We start from the raw sequence: 14,632 nt of genomic DNA on the forward strand, positions 1-14,632 counted from the left end.
TTTTACTGCACTAGGAGTTTCCTGAAGGGAAAATTTTAGTTACTGGTGAAATTTGCATTTTAATACTAAAATGCTTTTAAACCTCACTTTCTTTGTGGGGGGAGAAGGTGTACTATCTCCTAAATCATCAGCATTATAGAAGATGAAAGCTCTGAACTCCCAATGGCCCCCCACTATTCTGGGCTCTTCTTCGAGCTCCAGTTCTAAGAGAGAAGAAAGAATGGTGTAGGTAAGCTTGACCCAGCAACAAAATTTGGGTGGCAGGAGGGGAGAAATTTACATTTTAGAGTTTTCCACAAAGTATGGTTTCCTCTGGCTGATATCCAAGAATCCCAGAGAAGTGAGTTATTGGTCTAGCTTAGGTAATGGATTTTCCTAAGCCAATCAACTCTAATCTGCATGTGAGATCATGTAAGAACATGTCAGCTCCCAAGGAGCTGCCAGAGAAGAGGAAGGAGTGTTGGTCAGGTAATCCCATCAACGTTTCCCACATTTAGTCACCAGCCAAAGCCATGCCTGGGATTTGGAGGTTAGCTGTCACTGCCATGTCAGTATACCAACTCCATCATCAATACATTTGAATAATAAAAACAAAGTACAGTAAGTTCTAAAAAGGCTGTTCAAAGAAAGTGGGATTATGGGGTGCCTGGCTGGCTCAGTTGGTAAAGCATGTGACTCTTGATCTCAGGTTCATGAGTTCAAGCCCCATGTTGGGCTTTGGAGCTTACTTTAAAAAAACAAACAAACCTGAAAAAAAAAAAAAAGGAAGATGGGGTTCTGAGTTTAAATGGTAAATTGAATGCATGCATCTAATTTCATTTCCTCCTGAAGGACCATATAGCTACATTGAAGAGATACTTTACCAAAGATATAAACATACAAGTACAGGGAAAATAGGAGAGATGGTAAGGGCAATGAAATTCTGGAAGCTGGAAAGTACATGGGAAAGTAGTAATTGATTTAACAACAGCCCCAAGAAAGTTGGCTTCAAATTGTAGAATCTTCAGGAGCTCAGGAATTGGCAGCATCAGGTATGCCTAGGACAAGGTAAGAGGTAGACCTCAAGGGAGAAAAAGTTACTTGAGAAACAATTGCATTCCTAACTGCCTTTTTCGTCTTTATGGTACCTGATACTGTCCTTCCCCCATGATGATGGAAATCTGGAGGTTTTGTCTCTGTAGAGAGTAATATGCTCTGAGACTGAAGGATGCCAAGCACAGTTGAGAGCAGGGCTTCTTACTGGGGCGGGGGAAATGAGCTCATACATTCTGACTCTCCAGACCTCTTTTCTCTCTTGTGTCTCAGCCAGATTCTCATCTACCAGGGAGGAAACTCGAATAGTCTGTTCTGAGAATCTGAATAGAACAAGAAGAAAATGTAAAAAGATTGACTTCAGTATTGAATATTGAAACAGCTCACCTAGGTCACCTTAGAATGAAGTTCAAAGTCAATAAGTCTGTCACTTTGCTCAGTGTTTTAAGCAGTTTTTTAGTTCCTCGTTATTAATTAAGAGCTGATTAAAATAAGGATTATCAGATATCTGAGTACAATCCCCAACAAAAAAGATAGAGATAAAAAAAATGTGGAGCAACAGCAACTCTGAGGGAGGAGAAAACAAACAAGAAATCCTTATATCCTCAGATAAGGGAGGACCACATATATGAAACAAGAATAGGACATTTTAAGAGAGAAATTTAGAGAACAAAAGAGCTCTTAGAAGTTAAAGACATAATCATGAAATTAAAAAAAAAAAGAAAAGAATGGCCAGAAAGTAAGAGTAAGGATTTTCTTAGAGAGTAGAACAGAGTATAGACAAAGAGGAAAGAGTAAGAAAGAGAAAGAGAGAGAGTTCTGTTCTAGAAGGCTGACCATCCAAATAATAAAAGCTCCAGAAAGAGAGAACAGCTAAGTGGAGCATAGAAAGTTACCAATGAAATAATTTAAGAAAATTTCTCCCAACTGAAGAACTTGAGTTGTCAGATCAAAAGGGCCTAGAGAGTTCTAGGCACAATGAATGAAAATAGAACCTCACAATGGCACACTCGCAAAATTTCAGAACTCTGGGGCAAAGAGAATGTATATACACTTCTAGAAAGGAATGAACAGGTAATATAAAGGGAATTAAGAACCTAAATAAATTCAGACCTCTCCAGAGTGACACTATAAGACAGGGGAGAAATACCTTTAAAGTTCTGAAGGAAAATTGTTTCCAATTTAGAATTTTATACCCAGCCAACCCATCAACAAGCAGAGCAACTGTATTACACAACTCCAGGGAGCAGCATTCAGAATACAATGTTGTATAATAAAGTGGCTTACATTCAAGTATGATGAGAGAGCAAAGACATTTTCAGACATCCAAGTCTCAAAAACTTATTTCAGGGTGCCTGGGTGGCTCAGTCAGTTAAGCATCTAGCTCATGTCATGATCCTGGGGTCCTGGGATTGAGCCCTGCATCAGGCTCCCTGCTCAGTGGGAAATCTGCTTCTCCCTCTCCCTCTGTCCCTTCCCCCATCACTCATGCTCTCTCTCTCTCTCTCAAATAAATAAATAAAATCATTAAAAAATTTTAAAAAGCTTGTGTTGCATACATTCTTTCTCAAAAAAGACCACTGGGGAATGTGCCCTCCTAGAATAAGAGAGTAAATTAAGAAAGAGGAAAACATAGCATATAGGTAAGGCTGGCATCAACCTATGCTGTTGCACAGGTCCCACATATAGAAGAGTCCCATACTTGGATACTCTGCTGTCACCATCTGGAAATTCTTAACATCTATCTATCTATCTATCTATCTATCTATCTATCTATCTATCATCTATCTATCTATTCATTCATTCATTCATGAGAGACAGAGAGAGACAGAGAGATAGGCAGAGAGAGAAGCAGGCTCCCCATAGGGAACCTGATGCAGGACTCAATCCCAGAACCCTGGGATCATGACCTGAGCCAAAGGCAGATGCTCAACCACTGAGCCACCCAGGTGCCCCAGTCTTAATTTTTTTTTTTTCAGTCTTATTTTTTAACAAGAGACTCTGCATTTTCATTTTTAATTAGGCCCCACATATTATGCATTTCAGTCCAGGATACTAGAAACAGTGATCTTGGGGCCCCTGGATGGCTCAATGGTTAAGTGTCTGCCTTTGGCTCAGGTTGTGATCCCAGGGTCCTGGGATCAAGTCCTGCATCAGGCTATTTGCAGGGAGCCTGCTTCTCCCTCTGCCTGTGTCTCTGCCTCTCTCTGTGTGTCTCTCATGAATAAATTTTTAAAAAATCTTTAAGAAAAAGAAACAGGTGATCCAATTCAGGAGGAAGGCAAAGGGAATCCCCATGAGAAGAGTGAAGACAGATTGCAGGACAGCTATCAATAGGTACAGAAGGCAACTGTCCCAGAGAGAAATGTGAGACTCAGGAGACCGACATGTTGGTGGCTGTCATAGCCAAGTTTCCACTGTTATTTTACCCTCTTCTCCAACCTCAAGACAATGCCTGAGTGAGCCTTGCTTAGATTCTAATCTTTGTTATGATCATTTGTTGATAAAGTTCCTGCTCTCTTTTCCATGCCCTATAAGGACACTCATTTCATCTCATCAAACTTTCTGCTTAACTCTGTATCTGAGGGCTGGAGGTAAGGTAGAAAATAGAGGGCATCCTATATCCTTTGACCATATATCTGCCTGATGCAGTATCAGGCTCACCTGGCAGCCTTGCCACATGCCCTGACTGTGCAGAGCCTTGTGTTTGCTACGACTACCTTCCAACCTTGCTCACTGACTTCCCCAGAAAGGGCTCCTGTAAACTCTCAGGGGAGCTGACACCAGGGGATAAAGTTGTATTCATCCCTGAGTTTTCTTTTTTTTTTTTAATTTTTTAAAAATTTTTATTTATTTATGATAGTCACAGAGAGAGAGAGAGACAGAGACAGAGACACAGGCAGAGGGAGAAGCAGGCTCCATGCACCGGGAGCCCGATGTGGATGTGGATCCCCGGTCTCCAAGATTGCGCCCTGGGCCAAAGGCAGGTGCCAAACCGCTGCGCCACCCAGGGATCCCCATCCCTGAGTTTTCAATTAATAGTTTAAGTCTAATCTTAATGCTTCTATCAAAGTTTCAAAACTAAACAATATGTTGTATGGGCATAGAGTCATAGGTAGTAAAACCATAAAGAAAGATGAGAACAATTAACATAAGATTGTGAACTAGTAGTAACCTCTTGGTAGCCATTGAGGGGGATAAGTGGAGGAAGATGCAGCTGTGGTTGGCTCAGGAGCGTATGAAGTATCATTAATATTATTTTATTCTTAGACAAGGCTGGATGGTGAGTCCATGGGTATTGGGTTCCATTCTTCTTTCAGTTGCATATTTTAATAAACTCTTTTGAATGCATGACACAGAAAAAAAATAATGAATGTCAATGCCATTATCATAGGATGAATTTAATCAGAGGCCACATTTGGTCCTTGACCTACAAAAATCCACAAAGTCCTTTCATCATGGAATTTCAAATAAAAGACCTTAGACCATCTGGCCCAACATCCTTTTTGTTTGTAACCATTATTATTTTAACTGACCTTTGATATATCCCCATATATAAGTTGCAATACTAAGAAGTTCATTTTATTTTAAATGTTTGGTGAGTTATTAGATTTTCTACTGGTATTTCCACCTTTCTCCTTCCCCTGGGTCCTTTATCTTTTTGGAGAGTGTGATCAAGATTTTCTTCAGTAGCCTTGATAATTTCATTTTGCTCAGACATAGGAGGGGGGATGCTGGAAGGGGTTACTAAAGGAGCAAACTGCAAACTGCTTTTTATAATCAAAGCTCTCCTGCCTTTACTTGTCCCAGAGAGTGTATCCATTTGGGGTATACTCAGTTCAATGTGAAGAGCTTAGGCACCCGGATCTTTTGGTCAAATTGAGTATGAACTGACTCGCTGACATATTTCTCAAGTGATCCATTGGCACAATGAGTAACATCCTGGAAGAAGCATGAGTTATTGTTAGTCATAATCATTCCTTCACCTTTCCTGGAATGCCTTTGAAGGCACCAGGCATCAGCAATAGCTGTCATCAAAAGCTCTTTTGTCTGCAGTTTCTGTGATTGCATTCAGCTTATTCATGGCAGAGAGAGTTTTTCTTCATAGGATGATGGCTTTCCTTCTATAAAAGGTATCCACTATTTAGCCCTCCCGCAAAAAGGAAATTGGCAGAGGTTCTGAAGAGCCAATCAATTCCTTAGCTGTTCTTGAACAAGCAACCCTTACTTGATCGCTCTAGAATTTTACTACAATTACAGAAGTTGAGTAACTTGTCAGCAGTCATTTGTAACCAATAAAACTGAAAAGATTATACACCTTCATTTGAATTTTGGAGAAGTAACCAAGATCTGTAATTCTAGAATGGTGGTATAAGCACTGACTGTACTATGGAATTACATCTGGACAAGATCTTGCTGTAGTTCTTGGCATTCCTGGCATGAAGGAATTAAAAACCTAAGTCAGCATCACATCTATTAACTTGTTAGTTGTTTTCATGCTATAACGAGTAAAGCATGAGCTGAAGCACTGAGATATGAGAGGTATTAAAAGTTATAAAGATTATAAGGTTATAGCTTTGTTTTGGTTGCAAAAGGCAGAAACTCTGGTACAAGCTTAATAAAAAAACAGGACATTTACTATAATAATGATATCAGGGCATGACCGAAGCCAAGGACAGAAGTGCGATTTACCCCTAAGAAGGGATTAGAACCAGGAATTAGAACCAGGGACTCTTTTTCTCAACTCTGCCACATACAAAGTACATCATTTGTCTCCCTCTTCGTAAATCAGCTTTTCTTAGATTCTTGGCAGAACAAAGCCACTCCTCTGTTGGTTCTACATTAGCCAGGAGAGTCTAGGATTTGTTGAAGCAAAAAATAAATCCGAATCCGTAATTCTTTTCCCTTACCTATGTCCCAGTGCTCTATGCAACAGACAGCACCCCTCCATCTTATAGCTCTGCCGACTGATCTTGTGGCCTCCAAGGTCACCGCGTTGGCGAAACAGAAAGTGGAGGGAGGTGAGGGATATTTCCCACAGCCAACCCTAAATGTGGCTTGTCATATCTGTCCCTCTTCCACTGGCCGGAATTTAGTCACATGGCTCCATTCTAACAAGGGACCTGAGAAACTCAACAGACAACTGAGACCAAGTAGTCAAACCACTATTTCCTCATAGTTTCTGTTAGTTTGACATCCAAATTCTTAAAGAGGAAACCCTGGCCCAGCTTTGGTCAAAAGTCCACTCTGATCCAATATGCTCTGTCTTGGGAAGAAGTTCATGTTGAACATAATGGTCGCCAGATTCTTTCTGTTTCCATTCTGTGACTCAAAGGTGGAAAGAAAGGATAGTACTTAGAAAGAGTAGGTTCTTTGGACAGTCAGTGTCCATGAACTGCAGGCATGTTTTATTTCTGAAGCTTCTGAGAATTAGTCACTCCCTTAAGCTATTTCTCAATAATGAGTATCTGTATTTTATGGAATTCTTTATTTTAAAGATGAAAATCTAGTGAATCTGCTTGGAAAGAATTCGGACTTACTGCTTTTCTCTCTGGATAATTGCCTATAAGAACTACCTCTGGAAATAAGACACTTGAGATGTAAGAGCAGCTGCTGGACATATAAATATGGAAATAGTTCTTACTGATCTGGTTGAGAGCTCCTAAAATACAAAGGTTATGCTAGAGTCCTTTCAGTTGGACCCCCCACAGTCATCATTAGGGTTGTTTCAAGTATTCCCATTCTCTTCCTTAGGATATGGGGTAGGAATGTACTTCCTTTCCTTTTTTATAATTAGCTGTGGACATATTCACTTTAACCAATGAAATAGAAACAGAAATGACATGTGTCCCTTGCAGTCAGAGACTTTAAGAACCAGTGCACGATTCACTGTATTTTCTTCTCCCTGCTGAGGAAATTATAAAAAACATGTATTGAGATGGAATTGCTCAGCTTGGATCCCCCTGCCTCCCCAAGCTGGACATCTAGCATGAGCAAACAATCAACTTTTGGCATACTGAGCCACTGAGGCTTTGGAACTATTTGTTACTATAGACAACCTACTCCATTCTGTCCTCCATTCATAGCCATCCAGACCACAGTGGAACGCCCAGCAATATGCACCGTCTTAGGCGGCAGTCTCGCTCAAAGCAGAGTCCCCTTCCGTCTCTATGCTATCCCTAGAAGGGCCAGCTGTATGGTTTCTTCCCTTGGCAGGGACTGTGATGCTTGAGTCCATTTGCATGACCTCTTACAGCAAAAGCCATATGAATTATAGGGCTATAGATATTTTAAACTGGAAAATCCTTGGATGTGGAGGGCTACAGGATAGATTATATTTGAAATAAATATTTAGGCCCTGTTCACTACTGCCACATTCCAGAAGGATGGGCTGATTCACTATGCTTACCACACACTGCCTGCACAGACTACGCTTTGTTAAAGATTAGATAAAGATGAAGTGCTCAACAGAGAGCAAGGAAGAGCATGAGACACTGCCGTGGTTCAGGATGAACAAAGCCGGCTTGTCCTGCTGTGGCAGCTGTAATGTCCTCCATAGGCTCCAGACGAACAAGCTACACTGTAACTCACTTTTTAACAAGCTTTGCTTAAAACTGTTCTCAGGTCAAATCAAGAATCTGGCAAATCTGATTACTTGTTAAAGGACCAGGCTTGACTGTAGGCATTAAAGAGAAGTAATGAGGGAGATGGAGATAAAGAGGAAATTCTAGGAGCTCCTTCAATTCCGGTAGGACTCAGCCTACAACCAAACTGAATTTCTGAAAATTTTTAGGGGAGATATCAATGGTACAAACCAGAATACCTTGAAGACACCAGAGGTGAAGGCAATGTAACGAAAGCTGCCAGAGGGAGGCAAGAAAGGAGCCGCTTAGCTGGAGGCATCCTGCTGAACCTGAATGCTGGATTGTGCATCTCCTCCCCACCATTCCCCAAGATGCTTATTCTTCAACTTGGCCTCGACACTCCCGAATGTTGGTTTTGGAACTCCTCCAAAAAAGGTGTAGCGTCTCCTGGGCATGCTGTCACTGGCTCTGGTGATCAGTGTTAGGTCCGTCTTAGGCACAGGGCCATGGCCAGCCCACAACCTCTGTGCGAATGAGAAAAGATGCCCCATCTGCCCTGCAGATGCTGCTATCAGCCGAGATAGTCAGCCTGGATAGCAGAGCACAGACTAGGTCTCAGACTCCACTCACCCTCTTGGCCTGACCCTGAGGTACGGGACCCGATCTGCATGTCCAAAGCCAGCACCCTTGCACCCAGGCTGTTTCCCCCTCTCCTTGAATTCTTTCGTTGTCCAGCCTGGGGACTGCAGCGTACAAAAATTTGGAACTTGACACAAGATACCCAAAGAAGCTTAGCTGACGAGGAGGAGGAGACAGAGGAGAATTATAATTATTAATTATTGGCCATTAGTAATATTATAAGTTACTGTGACAGGTTTATAGCATATAAAAAAAAGAAAAGCCAACTTAATGAATAATGCTGCTAAATTCTTATACTAATAATATTGGTTTAAATTTCTGGGAACAAGGGCTACAGACCCAAAAACTCAAATGGGAGGAGAAAGGAGAGCATAGATGGAGAAAGAGAGAAAGGAGAAAGAGATGAAGGAGAAGGAACATAGGGCAGAGAATTAACACCTTTCTTAGGGCACGTGTTGAATTAGTGATGTTTGCTTTGGGTGTTTTTTTATTTCCTTTTCATACCTCTTTTAGGGTGTCCTGTGCCCACACACACACACACACACACACAAGTGCACACCTGTCCCTCTTCCAGAAGGTCACCATGCTCTAGAATTATCTACTTTTCTTTCCCCAGCAAACAAAATTCCATCTTCCTGGTGCAGCTGGTCTGTAAGAATTGCAATCTGGTTGAACCAAACCATATTAAGATGAAAATGACAGATGAGCCCAGTGTTTTTTCTAGAAGGTTTTCCCCCTTTCTTTTTACATATTTGTTATGTTTGTTTTCAAAGGAGGTGCTTACCAAAAACAAGGCCCATCCCTGGCTGGATGTTTGCTCCTGGAAACAGCTCCCCCAAGCTGTTCCTGCTTCCTAGAATTTCTTCTTTTTCCTTAAGTACTCCTCATTTTCTAGAGGCTCTCATTTTTTTTCTACAGTGAGTCCCTTGTAAGAGAAGCAGAGACCCTGGTAGGGGTGGTGAGGGGCAATTTTAGGGAAGGAGGAATGGAATAGAAGTTGCATCTATTTTCTAGTTGGGGACATATATACTACATCCAAGCCACATTCTGAGGCAGGCTGAGGACCTTTTGTGAAGCTCCTACAACTATGCCTTGCAGCAGCACACAGTCCGGGTCTTAAAAATCTTTGAGGAAAAAGAATGTTTTCTGTAATGAGACATGCCTGATTAGATCCAAGTCAAACATGAAACAAGGTGGAAAATGAAAGCCAAACAGTGTAATGTGCGTGGTATAGTGTCAATGCATCCCTCCATCTGATGCTGGGTTGCCTGAAATGACTTCATGATGAATAGCACTGTCTAGAGTGAACACTAAGTGCACGAATGATGCCCCCCCTTTGAAACAAAGCATGGTGTGGGAAGAGAAAGTTATATTTTAGTGAATCCCCAATTATGCCTGAGTCACTATTACTGGAGGTTAACAAAGACAGACTCATTCTTAGAATATTGATTCCACAGCGTATAACAGGACCCAAAATACAATCTTGAAATCAGAAACAAATATATTTATAATATATAATAAATATAGTTTAATTTGTACTTTAGGACTTCAGTAGGCAATCGCTCAAGTTACATATCAAAAGGCTTTTGCTAGAGTTTCACCAGCTTCTTGCCTCTGCTTCATTTGCACAAACATAAAAGGAATGTGCTGGTCTTTTGATTTTTATTTTAAAAACAGAAATTGGAAGAACTTGTTGAGAATATTTGATATGACCAAGCTCAAGAACAAACAGTCAGAGGAATTGTCTCCTTGGCAAAAGTTGGGGTTGGGACAGGCTTAGTCAGCAGCCTGGGCATTCAGCACTCTTCAGAGAGACCAGTACCCGAGGGCTGCTCGGTGGGAGGGGTGTACAACGTCATTAGTCCCTGGGTGTAAACAAAGGGTGCCTACAATGGCTATTTTGTTTTCTGCTTCATCAAAGAACAAGGATAAAGCGTATGTTACCCATGATTAATTCTGGAGAAAAAAATTCCATGCAACTAGAATTTTTTCCAAGATTTAAGACAAAACAATATTTTCAACCCATATCAAAACCCTCCCGGGACAGCTGATATTGTGCACTGTGGAGAGTGCTTAGGAGAATGTGCTGTTTGTTCTCATCCTTTTCCAGGCTTTGTCCCCATGGCAAACTTCAAGGCCAACAAAAGACAAAGGAGGAGGCAAGACTGCCTCTGAACAAATGGTGAGTGGGCAGCATGGGGTGGAGCACAGAAGGGACTGAGGGGTGAGGAGTAGGGGTTGGTCACCAATTATAAGCTGTAGGACTCTGAGTCAGTCATTTCACCATATGGATCTCAGTTTCCCCATCTGTAAAATGGGTGATAGGACTAGACCTCTCTGTGAAGCCTTCTGTGATTGCTTAGGTTATATTTCTACTTCCTTTTTGACCCACCATTTTAAACTCCCTAACCGTGACATTCTCTTAGACATAATTCTTATTTAATATACACAGATGTATATTTTATCAGCAACTGTAGAATTTCAGTCCTGGGATAGGTAAATTGCAGCTCCCTCCTTCCCTGGGTAACTAGGGAAAGAGAGAAATGGAAGTTGAAAATAGAGAGGACCTAGATATTTAGGAGGCAGAGACTAGAAGCTGGGAGTCAAACTTCCTCCCGAGTTTAGTTCCCCCCCAAAAGCAGAACCTGAAACACGGATTTTAAGGCAAGCTGCTTGTTTAGATGCCATCCTAGGAGGTCAATGCAAAGTTAATAAACACATAACTGCTGTAGTCAGCTAGGACCCAGTCCCTCTAGAGACCTCTGGCACACTGTAAAGCCCCACCTCGAGGCATCCCACCCAAGAGGTGAGAACGGTGAATTTTTCTATTGATTCCTTTTGCTCCTGAAGGTGTTGCATCTCCAGCACTTCTAGCCTGTCCCTGACCAAATCTGCTTCTGCAGCCAGAAGAAGCCCTTAAGCAAAGCCATAGATACTTGTTAGGAAGCCCTTGGTGTGCAAGGAATATAGAAAAGATACTAGTGTGTCTGAAGAAACCACCAAGTCATAAAATAAGACCTCAAACATTCAGAGGAGGACCAACCCCTCACTAGGGGTATTTTTTAACAGTCCTACAGAATGATTTACAAATATCTTAATGAAACTATAGGAAAGAAGGTCCTGAAAGATATCTTGCCACTGAGTATGAAATGATAAAGGGTTGAATATCCATGTAGTAGTCATGATTATGAAGGTAAGGTGTATAAAAGTCCTATTTATTTTAGTACAAGAGAACTAAATGGCATTCAGAGGTTTATTCCAAGTAGCATTTCCCCCAAAATGATTTCTACCATAGGGATTTAAGTTCTTGAACCACAGGCCTTCTGCCTTAGAGTTCTTAAGAACATAGTCTCCATAGTTGAGGAGCAACTAGTGTACAGCCTTTCTTATTTCATTTTTTATTTATATATTCAACCCCATTAGAAACTAAATTCTCTGCAGTAATGCAGCTCTCTAAACTTTTCATAACACCAAGAGCAACTCCTTAAACATGGTAGTTCTTCAATAATCCTGATGCTATTCTAAATTTTTTTAGTAGTTGCACAGTTGCATTCCCAAAATCTTTAGGGAACTGACATAAATTTGTTTGTTTGTTTGTTTGTTTGTTTGTTGTTTTGAGGAGGAGGGGCAGAGGGAGAGAGAATCTTAAGCAGGCTCCACGCCCAGCATGGAACCCAACATGGGGCTCAATCTCACAACCCTGAGGTCATGACTGAGCCAAAATCAAGAGTTGGAGCTTATCTGATTGAGCCACCCAGGTGCTTCATTATGACATAAATGTATAAGGGAAAAATATATTTTGATGACAAATGGTCAAAGATATGAACATTTCACATAAGAGGTTTACACAAGAACAGTAACCAGATATGAAACATACCAAGCCCCTCTCATCACTTGAGTTAATAGAACTTATCATTTGGTAAGTTGGCCAGAACCCTTCTGTTTAGCATCCTGCCTTTAGGTTAATGCTTTTCCTTCCACTTCAGATAAATGACTCTGACAGGGATCACTGGTTACAGTGGCCAACTCCCTAGCCACAGTTGATGGGTTTTGAAGTGAATAACTGACCCAAGCCAGGCCAATAAGACTCCTTTCCTGGGCATGTGGAGTTGATAAAGACATGTGGTCACTGTCAAAGGAAGCCTGGTTGCTCCCAGGGGCCAGGTTTCTTACTGGGCAGGGGGAAGCCAGGTTGAAAAATGAAACTAATGAACAGAGAAGAGCAGATGCCAGGGACAGAAGGAGGAAACAAGCACCCAGCTGTCCCCCTACCTTTCCTTCTTGTAAAAGTCTGAAGTGTTTTACTTGAACCCAAGGGCTCCATCTTTTACAATGGAAAAATACAAATGTGATAAACATAGGTAGAATTTTTATACCAATAAAATAAAAATAACAATACACAAAGATGAAAGTTTGGAGGCCTCTGATGCTTCTGTAAGCTAATGTTCTTTTTCTGGAAAGCATCTTGAACATATCTGACATGAGCCAGAGACTAAATCTTTAAAATTCTTCCCAACCCTGAGCTTGTAATTCCATGATTAATAGAAATGATCAAGTACTTTGTCCAAATTGTAGTAATTTGGATGGATGAAAACAAGGAAATTGGCATTTACTGAATTTTAGAATGCGATGAACAGTATGCCGGGAAATGTATATAATTAATAACTACCTACCATTATCAAGGGGCACCTGGCTGGCACAGTCAGTAGAGCATGTGACTCTTGATCTCAGGGTTGTGGGTTCAAGCTTCACATTGGGTATAGAGATGACGTAAAAATAAAATCTTTAGGGCAGCCTGGGAGGCTCAGCAGTTTAGCGCCGCCTTCAGCCCAGGGCCTGATCCTGGAGATCTGGGATCGAGTCCCATGTCAGGCTCCCTGCATAGAGCCTGCTTCTCCCTCTGCCTGTGTCTCTGCCTCTCTCTCTCTGTCTGTCTCTCATGAATAAATAAATAAAATTAAAAAAAAAAATCTTAGAAAAAAATCCTACCATTATTGAATATTTATGATGTGTGAAGCATAGTCCTAAGGGTTTATATGTATATTTAACTCGTAAAATTCTCACATTAATCATGTGACATGAGTACTACTATTACTCCTATTTTTTAGATGAGGACACTCTGTCTCAGAGAGGTTAAGTAATTTGCTCAAGTTCTCAGACAGTAAGTGGTAGAGCCAAGATTCAAGCATAGCCAGACTGCCAGCACTCACACCCTTAGCCATACATTATATATTACCCTGTTTAACTTTAGAAAATGTATCCTATACTGAGGAGATAATTGAGAGGAAAGAAAAGGCATACAGGGTGTGTGGAAATACTCACTAGTACATCTAAAAATGAGAAAAAGCCTCCTTCCCCACCTTCCCCCACATCTATAGGGAAATAAGAACACAGCAAATCAAATGTGATACATTGATATAATAAAACATTATATTGCTGGTAGAAATGATAAATATGAGAAACATAAAAAATGGGTTAAGGACCGTAGAAAACAATAGCAGATGAGAAAAAAATGTACAATTCAGAATGATAAATACTGGTTCCTAAAAATTATGCACAATTATTTTTTATGCAAGCAGTAGGATGGGAAAAGTCTTAGGGTTTATGAGAACACAAAATTTGAGATTTTTTTGAAGAAAGTTTATATTGCTATTGTTACTTAGATATTCCTATTTAACTTTCACTGTAAAGTTGATTAAATACCCAATTAAAAGCGAGCTTATTAAAGATTTAAAGTAATATTAATGGAAGAAAATTAAAAAGAGGTTTATGAGATTTAAAAAGATTTTTTTATTAGGAAAGGCTCATTTGAAGAATATAAATAAAAATGAGAAGGACTGCATAGCGTACTCAGAAGAGAACAAAGTATAAAATAAAAAGATAAACTCACATCTGCTTGCTCATCCCCGTTCTGGTGCAATCCTACCTGTCCTTTAAAGTCTTGCTACAGGCTGCTATCCTGAGGCTCCTCACCAGAAGCTTCCTAAGCAAACATGGCACTTCATTTGTCTCTCTTTTATGGTGCTTACCCGTTTCCGCCTTGTTTTAGAGCTATCTGTGTAGCTGGCCCTCTCCTCAACCATAAGCTTTATAAAAGTGGGACCATGAACCTTCAATTTCTTTGTAGGCCCCAGTTGTCCCATGTGAGCCACATGTTTGCTAGGTGAATACATGTTCTTAGAGATGAAAAGCTCAGAGGCACAATTTTGAACCATAAGCAACGATGGTCAGGGACATGAGAAAGGTCCTTAAGAACATTACTTCTTCAGTAACCAGATTGAGGAGGTGAGTGTTGTAGTTCTGATGGACTGGAGGATAGCAGAAGCATGAAGTGATTTTGATTTCACGAGATCTGAGGCTGATGTATCTGGAGATGA

General features: G+C 40.7%; 1 long non-coding RNA gene across 3 annotated transcripts in view; it reads left to right on the forward strand.

Moving 5' to 3' along the window:
- The window catches only part of LOC111097779, a 115,120-nt gene that overhangs the window by 58,579 nt on the left and 41,909 nt on the right, over nt 1-14,632 (forward strand). For all 3 annotated transcript variants that reach the window (XR_005366137.1, XR_005366138.1, XR_005366136.1), the window contains exon 4: nt 10,366-10,437. This is a non-coding gene — a long non-coding RNA (uncharacterized LOC111097779). The remainder of the gene's footprint in view (nt 1-10,365; nt 10,438-14,632) is intronic.

The sequence above is a fragment of the Canis lupus genome, chromosome 10, assembly GCF_011100685.1.
Source record: "Canis lupus familiaris isolate Mischka breed German Shepherd chromosome 10, alternate assembly UU_Cfam_GSD_1.0, whole genome shotgun sequence".
Classification (NCBI taxonomy): Eukaryota; Metazoa; Chordata; class Mammalia; order Carnivora; family Canidae; genus Canis; species Canis lupus.